Here is a 12,253-nt window from a genome sequence, read left to right as displayed (position 1 = left end):
TAAAAAAATAAAATAGAAATTTAGTACACTTAACTTAGTGTTTGATTTAAATATTAATTCTTAATAAATAATACAATGCATTCTTTTTAATAATTGTTACGAAATTAGGTGCAATCTTTTCTCGGATTTCAAGAAAGAGCCATCTGTTTACAAATAATCAAAGTATTGCGCAACGCAGTATCAAAAGCAGGAGCGAGCTTTTGGATAAAAATAGCCTTCATCCAAGACTCAAACCGCGTGTGGAAATAAGGCTGTATTTAGCACTTACTTCAACCATTTAATAGTAGCAATGAGTGTCGGTAGGTGGCAGAACCGAGCAACGAAATTAAATAAAATCAAGCAGGTTGGATTCGGCTGAGACCGACGCAGGTGGCAAGCGGTCGGCGAACAGGCACACTCAAACAGTCGAGCAGTGTGCGTTTGGCAGTTCGCTTCCTCGTATGACTCGATCGCGTACTCGCGTGTTTGAAAAGTGTTTATAAAAGGTGTTTGACACTTGTTGGTTTAAACTTAAAATACGATTAAAAACTCTTTTTATTTGCATTTATACTATTCAATTTTATTCCTTGTTATTTTCCGTGTTAATAAAAGTTTTCATGTGAACATTCGGAGATCTAGGTTGAGTCGGGATAAATCTTTTGTTGTTTGCGCGGTCATTTGGGAAATCAACTTTTATCAATTGATTTTGTTTCGTATGTTCTGTTTGAACCTTCGAGTTCAAGGGGAGTTTCTCCGTTTGACGTTTTTTAACTTTTAAAAAGCCTCGCGTAGAAGCTTTGTTACTAAACAAACTTTGAAAGTTTACACAAGTGGTTGGATTGTCATTCGCCGAGCATTGCCGTCAAAGGTAAAGACAAAATATATGCTTAATTCTTATTGTAATGCAATGTATTTTTAATATTATATACAAAGTATGAATAACTAAGTATTATTCCGTAGTTATATTTCCGATTACTGATATATGGAATAACTTAAGATTTTTTATAACAGTATTTTTCGGTTTACGTTTAAAAATACTGGTATACGTACTCTTATTTATTTGGCCTATTGGCGCTTTCTTCCTCTAACGGGCATCTTCAGACTGATATATCGATGTGATAAATAATTATAATAATTTATAAGTATTTTTTACAAAACAAAATGGTATTATCTTAGGTACCCTACACTTTAAAATAAAGGTAAGCCGAAAGAGTAACAATAATAATGTTTCAATGCAACAGAAAAGGACGACAATTATTAATAATCAATTATTGTTTATATTATGCGAGTAGGTACTTATTTTAAATTTCTGATGTCGGCCCTGTGAACCGATGAGAAAAAAATTCTGCTGTCAGGGATTGCGGAAAGAATGTATTTTTTTAATTTTATCAAATTTAATTTTAATTTTTATTTTTTATTGCAGTATTAGGTTATTTTTAAAATGACTTTCGTGGATTTCCATTTTTTTTCATTATTCCCTTTGGTGCGTAGGGCACTGCATTGGTATACCAATTGCAACGTATCTTTATCATTTTTGTTACATGAAGGTCAGATGATCAGTCATACGTTACAGGTATCTGTCCAGGGACTATGAAATATTCTAGTGTAAAAACACCCCTTTTAATAAATATTTCATACCGTATCGGCAATCGAACTCAAGCGGCCTCCGTGGTATAGTGGTCAAGACGCTTGACTCACACACGGAAGGTTCCGGGTTCGATTCCCGGTGAGAACACAAAAATTAAAATGTGATTTTTCTCAAGCCTGGGTGCTCTGTGATGTAATTCACCACTGTAATTAGGCCTCCTGGCCTGTTGTGGTGCAAAAAAAAAAAGTAAAAAATACATGCGTTTATGACCTTCCGCATGGTACGCAAACGCGCTGACCATTACACCACGGGACCGACTGCTGCGTGGAGTTCCACAGATACGTAAAAGGGCAAAAAGAACTGCTCAAAGTAAAATCATAAATGTATGGTCAACAAGTACTCTCTCCGCTAGAAACACCACATAAAACGTAAGAAAAATATTTATTTTTGGTACATAATATTCAAAAAAATAATTATAAAATTAGCCTTTTTGTCATTACATCTCAGAACCTTCCGACAGGACTAAAAGCATGGCAATCCTACATATTATGCATAATAAGATTAGTAAAAAGAAACGACTTCAATGACGCTAACCACTGTACCATAGTACGGACTCGACATATTGTTATTTTCATGTTTTATAGTATTGTTGATGTGACGTTATTTTCGTATAGTAAAGAAGTACATACACATTAACATTAATTCTAATATTATTGTTACCCGTGAACACTATATAAAATATGGATAATTAATACTCGTATATGATGATTTACAGCAATAAAAAATGTACTATAGGTCGAAACTAAACTCTCGGTTAATCAAAACTCGTCATATTTCTAGAAATAATCGTAACAAAAAATGACTTACATTATATTTTATTCCAATATTTTAAAATATAAAACCGACACATTATGTACGTGTATGGGTATAATACTCATATGCTATTTATAATAGGTAGACGTAGATGATGGAACGCCACGCGTCATTTGCCATACAATCTTGGGTACTTTTCAACGTATTATCAATTTTTAATATATTGCCTCTTGATTTGTTGCATCATTTTGCATCATGTGTTTAATGTATCGCTTCTCCGTAAGAACAAAGTTTTAAAACTTAAAATATAAGAAATCAAAAACTGATTTGAGTCTACTGAACCCTTTATTTTATTTTTACAAATATAAAAACAAAAATCTCGTGACAATTGTTTGGCCTTGTTAGGGCATTTTCAACAATTATCGCGAAATTATGGTTTTTATATTTGTAAAAAATGGAATTCTACAATGATTCAAATTCTACATTTGAAAAATGTGATTTTACAGGAAGCGACTTTTAAACATTAACAACAACAACAAACCATCACGCCGTTTCCCCGTAAGGATGAGCAGAGAGGATAGATGCCACATCACTCTATATTTGCCTACAGATCTCGCTTCCTCAATATTCATACATTTTCTCATGCACACGCACCAATTATTCTGACTTTTAACATGTCCATCTTCAAGTATTTGTTAGATTTGGTTATGCCGTGTCTTTCTCTGTCTTCCTCTATTTCTGCATCCATCAACATTCGCATTCTAAATATTTTAAGCTATTCTTTCACTATCCATTCGCTTCACATATCCAAACCAACGCAGAGCTTCTTTCTTGATATTGTCGATAATTCTTACCTCCGCCTTGCATAATGTAGGGATCTCAACATTTGAACATCTATCTTACATACCGCACATTCCCCTGAGAGATTGCATTTCAACAGCATTCAGCCTACTTTCATAAGTATAAAATCTCAACAACTGTTTATTTCAAAATATGAATCTTCAATTGTTTTAAATATTCGTTTAGATTTTACGCTGTTTTTAATGTTTAAAAGTAGCTTCCTGTAATTTTTCTTTCGAAATAATACGTTGTTCTTGCAAAGAAGCAATATTGCTCCAAATAATCAGTATAACATGAACTATTTGCTTCAATAAGTTAAATAATAATTACATAAAATAATATTTTCATCAAAACAGCTCATTGGGTGGGTTTCTTTGTTTATTTTTTTATGGAATAAATTATATTAATTTTGGCAAATATCAAATTTTTCAATAAAACTGATTCAAGCCTTTGAAAATGTAAAATCATACTAATGACAAAAATACTCAAAACAGCAAAGAACAAAATATGATTTTATACTTTGTTTTCTTTTTATAATGTATTGATAGTGTGTATTTTATTGAATAAAGAAAATAGCTATAAGCATTTTGTTTTTTAACTGCCCTAGAAATAAATGCAATATTGAACATTTATACAAACAACGGAAGTCACATTGAATGAAATGTTCTGGAAAAAAGATTTAGTGAATGTGCAATTTACAAAAATGTATAACTTTTTAACCAAATGAGATAATTACAACCTATAAAGTTTCAATGTAAAAAATATTTATTTTTTTAAAAGGTTAATTAAAAAAATAAAATGTTTTGAAATGGTAATAGTCAGGGGTGGGCTGCAGGGGGCTCGGAGGGGCTCGCGTGAGCCCCTTGTTAAATTTGACTTGGGCCGGCAAACCCCTTGTTAAATTAAGAGAAAACAATATTCTCAGATCAAATCAGTTCATAAATGCAATTTCAGTGGATGGTTTAAATGTATTACGAAACATAAAAGTTTGTTACAATATTTGAATTTGTCTAAATGTTCGTAGACAAAAGACTGGATTTCGCCCCCTCGGGAGTCATTAAAATTAACAAATTACAACAGGGATGGAGAATACCTTAAATAAGGGAATATTGAAGTCTAGGCATTTACAGGGCTTATGACCTGTCATTGGCTGGTTTAAGTGGCCACTTAACACACTGTGTAACATTCGTCATTTTGCCTATGTTTGAACATCCAAATTTCTTAAATTCTTAAATTTGTTGATTTTAGTGAAGTTAAAGAGCTGTAACCTTTATTGTTGTGAATATATTCATCTAACTGAATTATTTCACATACTAGACAACGCCTGAAAACAATTTTTCAATTTCAACCAACCGGTCCTAGAAGAAGTTTGTATACATTTTTTTTTACAGGATACAATGCAATAAAAAAATAGTTGTACGTGTGTACTTATTAAATAAGATTAGTTTCTAAGAGATTATTCGCAAAAGCTGAGAGAGTATCATGAAAAATGACAATTTTATTGTTTCGGCAGTATATATTATATTCCCGACACATGCGGGCCATAGGTGTGTGGTATGGAGCATTATTTGAAAACCAAGGCTGTTTAAATATTTCCCGATGTCTGAGTGTTCTCAATCCCGCATTTATTTGTATTTTATTTAGGAGGTTAGTATCTACTTTATAGTTTAATATTTTATACAGAAATTTTATATAAAAAACAACGCGGCGTTTTATCAGAGAGTTAAAATGAAAAAGAGTTTGAAGCTGCTCGTAATTTGAATTTGTGGGTTAGAAATTTAAAACTTATACGAAAGGTACTTTAAGAACTTTTTTTGAACCGATTCTATTGGATTTATATGATTTTGATATTGCGGACTCCATACGCATGAGGCTTACTCAAGATTACTTCGAATCAAACTCATATATAGACATATAACAGTTTCCGGTTTTTTAAAGGGTTTGGTCTTGCTTCATAAGTGCACATTTTTCTTCCCTTTATCGTAATTGGACACTGTTTTTGAGCAAAAATGATTATTCATATAAATAACATTTCAGTTAATACTTAATATTTTCAGTAAACGCACAGCCAATTTTCCACCATAAAAAACAAGTCATATCTATATTTTGTGGTTTGATGTGCATATTATTTATTTTTAATGATAATGTATTAGTGTTTTGGATAGTTAGAACAAAATGATACACCTCCCCCCTACCCTTTCCCCCTCCGCCATCACACGAACCCCCCTCCTAACCACCGCCCCCCGCGAAACCTTGTTAAAAAATTAGCAGCCCACGCCTGGTAAAAGTACATATTAAAATAGTGTATTAGGGACCACTGATGTTTTTTCTTAGCATTAAAACAGAGTGGACTTCTGATTTTTATTTCAACTTTTAAAAAAAGTAGACAGTGGTGTTTTATTCACGGTCATATAAAATAGCTTATTGCGATAATTTCTGGATTTTTTACTTCAAAACGGCAAAATATAGACTTCCGTGTTTTATCCTCTAAGGTACAAGATATGGCCGCTGATTAATTATTAATCCATATTTAAATAATTATGTTTGTGGTCAAACTATTAATTGTATATTAGTAACAATATGTAAAACCACGACCACTTGTCGACTTTTCTGTATACCGGTTACGTAAGGTACTGGTCTTTTTGTCGGGACACTAATTTCACTAATATGCCAATCCCACTAGACACCTTTACCAATCTAAGTATCTTCAACATAGTTGCACAAACATCATTTTTTTACTCTTGTTTCAACAGGATTGAACATTTTTTATAATCAATTCACGTTGATGTTAGCTTCTAACGGCACCTATATCAGCAAGTTGGCTTTATATTTTTGTGCAGCTACTGTGGTAAAGGTGTATAGTGGGATCTGCATGTTAGCGTAATTAGTGTCCTGGCAGAGACGGGTACGTCTCGAATCTGGTAGGCACGGAAAATTTGATAAATGGTAATATACAAATGTTCACTAACATTGCTGTATTTTAATAAGTCGAAAATAATTAATAATATTTGGTACATGGCCAATTAGCGCATTCAATCTCTGACGTGCATCATCAGAAAATATTTTTTATGTTTTTAAAATTGCACGCTGATTCCATTTTGTTTCTTTTTTAAGGCAGGTTATTTTTACTGTCGATACATTGTATGGAGATAAAACGTAAAAGACCTATAATTTGTAAGAGAAACGATATAAAGAACTCGCTTTTCTGTTGCATTGCAATTGTAATTTGATGGCATGGATTACCTTGGTAATAAAGTATGCGTCCATAAAATACTAGCGAGATTAATCATTTCGTACAATAAAAGATTGCAGCTTACAATAAAGTTTAAATGTAGATACTTTTTCATGTAATTATCACAAATACTTAACATTAATGCTTCTGTCGAATTTACCATAGTAAAAAATAAGATGGCTGACACGCTTATAAAAATATCTGGGTAGCCTCTTTAAAAGGCAGTATATAAGTTTTGTCTCCATACTTGTCGACCAAAATTTAAACACTTGCTGTTAGATTTGAACCTTACTCCATTTCCATTTTTCATAGTAAAGTATCGTTTGCATGTGGACGATATAATGGATATGACATCATTGTCTTTTCCCAGCACAGTGTCGACCGCGCAGGGCAGATCGCTGGGACAATGCGAAAATGAGCACACGCCGGATTTTTCCACGAGCGAAAAATACTATTTATTGTATACTAAGATGCATTGGAAATGTTAAAGAACGAATAAAATAATAAAGTTGTTTTTTTTCTGCATCCATTTTCGGCAGAAAAAATAAGCGGGAGCGATGCGTGAGCGTCGAGCATATCGAAATTGTCGGTGCGCGTTCACACGAAGACAGTGCGACCGCGCGCGTTGATGGGGGTAATCATTATTTCGCGGAAATAGCCTGCCCGTTTGTCTCCGTGGCAATGTCTCGGAACAATGTTTTGTCCTAAAATTTGCCGTTTACACTTATATAAAGACAGATAAAGAGTTTTGAAACAAAATAATATTGTATTGTGCACGAGTAAACGGCCTTTAAGTTATTTACAACTCGTTGATTATGGCCGGCAAAATTAAAATATTTGGGTTGATCATAAGAAAACAAATATTTATTTTATAATCAAAATATTTTTTAAATGTTACTTTTCCGATAACAGGTATGAATAATAATTACTTTTATTTGCGAATGAAAATTTTAATAAAACTTCCGAAGGGTTAAAACAAAAATATTGCGAAAATAAATACAAAATAAATTAATGCTATAAATTTATTGCAACAGAAGAAAAATATTTTTGAAAAGGGAATATGGGAGTCTTATACGGTCTTATGATCTGCCATTGACTGGTTTAAGTGGCCACTTTACATACAATGTAACATTCACCAATCTGCCTATGTTAAAACATCCACATTTTCTCCACTCTTCCTCAACATACTCAAAACATTGTTAAATAATGCATTTAGCTAGATATATATTGTATATTTTTATTTTTATTTAATGAAACACATTTATGTTAATTTAGAAGTATTTTTATATTTGAGTTTTTCTTAATGCACAAAAGCTAGTATTTTATTAGGAAAGGTCAGCGAAACCTGTAATTGTTTAATGTAATTGGTAATACTATATTAATTTCAAAATTTAAAATAACAGTAAGACAACATTATTATACTTGCAGAGAAATATTTATATATAACGAAATGAATAAAGTAAACAAAAAGGACTCTCAGGAATTCCAAATATTTAAGAAGAACATTAAAAACAATATTCGTAATTGTTTTTTTATATGGCTCTAATTGAAAACAGTGTGTATTTTGTTATTTTTGGAATATTTACTGAGCAACAATAGGAGGACATCATTGTAAGACGCCACTCCCTATTATGGAACATTTTTTTATCTTTTACGTAATGGGAAACGTTAAAAATACTAATATACAAATGTCTTTGATTATACCATCAGTATTATGTAGTTTTCAACCATTCATCGACTAGTACCTAATAATTATTATTCATATCAAAGCATATTGAATTTGGTGACTATTCTTGGAATAATAATAAAGGTAATATCATAATAATTATATTATGTGAAGTGTAGGTACTGATTACTGATTTTATACCATGTACATCTGAGTAATTTTATTGTAGTTTGGCAGTTTATTTGTTTATTATTCAAAATCATCCATTGTTCAGTTCAGAACCATATGAATTTTAATAAAATAAAATTCCATAAGCGATGGATAAAGAATGACAATTATTCTAAAAGCGTATTTGTCGTACGAAATATTTGTTAATATGGAAAATGATAATATGGAAAAACAGCAATGAATCCAACGATACTTGTTAACTTTGTCAATTTTTTGCAAAATATGGGAACATGTTAACAATTGCTATTACTTTTAAGAGTACATAGTATTTTTGTGAAAAAATATTTAGAGAAATAGAAAAATTATCAGTAAAAAATTGTAACCGAAAAACAAACAAATAGAAATAACAATGTTTGAGTATGTCCAAATGCTTGCAGACGGGCTGGATTTCCTCCCTAAGGAGTTATTTATTTTTAAATTTATTGCAACAGAGAGGGAAAACATTATTGAGAAGGGAATATGGAAGTCTAGGCATTTACAGGGCTTATAATCTGTCATTGGCTGGTTTAAGTGGCCACTTTACACACTGTGTAACAATAATGTTTTCCCTCTCTGTTGCAATAAATTTAAACAAGAATAACTCCTTAGGGAGACAATCCAGCCAGTATGCAAGCATTTGGACATACTCAAACATTGCTGAATTAACTACTTGGTAAAAGAAGAAGTATAAAAAATAGACAATTGTTTTCAGGCGTTGCCTAGTGGGTGATTTGGTTCAGCTGGATGAATCTCACCCACATAATAAAGGTTTTAGTTCCTTTACTTCACAAAAGTCAACAGATGGAAGAGTTGAGAAAATGTGGATGTTTAAACATGGGCAGAATGGTGAATGTTACACAATGTGTAAAGTGGCCACTTAAACCAGCCAATGACAAGTCATAAGCCCTGTAATAAGCCTAGACTTCCATATTCACTTCTCAAAAATGTTTTCCCTCTCTGTTAAAATAAATTTGAATACAAAAATAAATGTTTCCATGTAGTTTCTTTCCTTTTCTTTGTAATGTTTCGAATCGAATCGAATATTGGTTTTACTAAAATGCTCAGGAAACACCAATACATGCATGCGTGAACAACTCAATGAAAAAATATAACTTTTTTATTCCAAGAAAATACGTAAACACATAATTTCAAAAATCCAAAGTATATTTTAAAATATGAACGAAACCATTTGAAGTAACTTACGACGTTTTTTACGCTAAAAACATATTTTTATAGGAAACGGGCAAAAGTTTTGAGACGATTTTTTATTATTTTTTTACATTAAAAATGTAATTAAGTTTTTTTATACGTACTTATTATAATTTATAAAACTCACATTTTTGTCAAAATTCTTATAATTTTTTCTCCAAGACATTAAACAAATAACAAACTACTAATATTGTTACAGTAGTAATGGAGAATTTTTAATCTTTGGATCAATAGGTCGAAACCCCACCCACTACAAATTTATTTATATTATGGCAAACGGCGCTTTAATTTCTTAAAAATATTCGCAAATAATATTGGAGTGGAGTATTTATCTTTTTAATAATCATTGTTAAATTTAACTTACAGAACATCAAAGCCTAAACATAGCTCTAGGCAGAATGCCCATAACCTTACTGTGCAAAAATATTGTCTTTTAGAGTAAAAGAGAATTTAATTCTGGAACAAACAAACACATTTTTTCCACGAAATACAAAAAATAATTAAAATCTTATCGCTCGGCTACGAATGATTATAATTACAACTACCTTTTTACCTATATTAATTGATTAAAAAAAAAAAATAGTCCTATTTTACTAATATTTGGCATATCCTGAAACATTTTGTGTGTCCTAAATCTCAAGTAAAAGATTTAATTTATTCTACAATTAAATAATATCATGTAAAATTAAATCTGAAAATTCATTTTATAATATCGACTGTTTTTAGGCTATAGGTTATTTATTTTTTATGAACATGTATTTAATGAGTCTCGTAAATAAACATTATATCAAAAAGATTTGAGTTGTAAACGCCTATTGACTCATTTTATTTTTCAAAATGGTGTATAAACCTAATATTTTATTTTTTTCTACACTTTAATATTGAAATTATTTTCTCTTGTTTGAAAGAAGAAAGAAGGGACGACTGATAGCTCCGTATTACTCCGTATGGATCCACCGGCGAAAGGATTTTTAAGTCCGAGTAAACAAAAAACTTTTTCTTATATTTTTTTTATTATTTCATAATAATATTTTATTTATTTTTTACGTGTGGAATGATGCGGAGTGGTTTTTTCAATGTACGCTTTTTTTCTTCTTTTTTTTGACATTGTATTCAGTAATGTATAGAAAACTATAATTGGCCTATAATTTTGGTTTATTTGTAAAAAAAAATTTTGTTGTAATGGCTGTTGTTTTCTTTTGATAAATAAAATAAAAATAAAATTAACCAATGTAATCGATTTAAAATACATACTTTAAAAATAGTATTTAAACAATTGCAGAAAAGCCTTTGTTTTGAACACAGTCAATACATATGTAAAGAAACATTTAGGTACATCAAAAACAAAACAAATTATCACACACTTTATACACATAAAATACTAACAACATTTTAAAATACAATTAATATGATGCAGGTTACAACAAAGATGATATACTAGTAAATCCGTTTCAATTTTATTCTCGTAGTTATTTTAGTCGTGACGTGTAATAGTTACCAGATAAAATATATACATAATATTTAAGTATCTGCTTTTTACATTATTACACCAAATATGTTATCGACATACATATTTTTCTTTAATATTCCGGCGCAAACATGGACCGTATTTATAACTAATTCATTTGCAGTATTTCTGACTTTATAATCGTACAAGTGTCACAATATTTCTGAAGTGCATTCATTATCTACTCAAATAACTAAAGCTTTATATATTTATCGATTGTTCCATTAGATAATCCATCGACACGTGGCTTACATGAAAACCAATATTTAATTAATAAGTTTTGTTGGAAATTGGATATGAAACGTCATGAATTAAAAGCACGTAGTAAATAATATAAAACCAATGTACTGATCCACGAGGCAGAGAAATTATTTAATTGCCTTTACGTTTTGTTTACAAATCGACTCTGTTATTCCGTACGGTAAATTATATGATTTTATTATGTTCTATGAATAAGTTACAGCGTAGTACATTTTCATAAAACCACCATACTTTCCTCCCGTTGAGATTTATTATTAAACTATAAATCTATCGTCTTGCTTCCCATGAAAACTGTTCTTTGACTAGAACTGAATTGCCCTTTTTAAACAGAGGAAAATCTCTTAATAATTATTGTTGAACGGTTAAACGAAACAGTTACCTGTGAACGGGGATAAATATTTACTTAGCGAATTATGACAAACAAGTTAATTTGGCATGAACTTTAAACGTGATTGATTAGCTGCACAGAGACGACGAAGTTGAAAATAATCCAATTCAAGTTAAAAAGTAGTTTTACAATTTTTCGACGATGTCAACAATTTATGTTCATCTTTATATGTATTTTATATGTATTAATATGTATTTTCGATCTTATTCAGGATATCCTATCGTCCTGATCGAGATATTTTTCTTTATTGTATTCCTATACTGGACAGCAGCAAACTCTATCATCCCAATTCGAGCAAACATCTAAAACAGCTGGATGCCCCTTCGCAAAAAATGAACAATTCCTATTCTTCAGCCTGGGAATTTGGATAAACATGTAAGCTTCTTTTACTACGAGTACATTATTTTACCTGTTTCTTGTGAACGCGATCCATAAAGCAGAGTTGAACGGCCGCACTGCATAACGGCAACCAGTGAGTATTCCTTGGATCTCAAAGACCGCCAAGCGATGTAACGAGACACTTGAGAGAAAAACGCGTAATTGTTACCATATCGCTGACACAA

The 12,253-nt window shown here is 31.0% G+C and overlaps 1 protein-coding gene across 1 annotated transcript in view; it reads left to right on the top strand.

Moving 5' to 3' along the window:
- Nucleotides 1-385: 385 nt before the first annotated feature.
- The window catches only part of LOC148274674 (band 4.1-like protein 4A), a 193,928-nt gene continuing 182,060 nt past the window's right edge, over nt 386-12,253 (top strand). The window contains exon 1 of the mRNA XM_088236783.1: nt 386-847. The gene's annotated coding sequence lies outside the window, so the exon portion shown is untranslated. The remainder of the gene's footprint in view (nt 848-12,253) is intronic.

Source organism: Micrasema longulum, unplaced genomic scaffold, assembly GCF_059751315.1.
Source record: "Micrasema longulum isolate JH-2025_06_02 unplaced genomic scaffold, ASM5975131v1 h1tg001607l, whole genome shotgun sequence".
Classification (NCBI taxonomy): domain Eukaryota; kingdom Metazoa; phylum Arthropoda; class Insecta; order Trichoptera; family Brachycentridae; genus Micrasema; species Micrasema longulum.
This window is presented reverse-complemented; position numbering and strand designations above follow the sequence as displayed.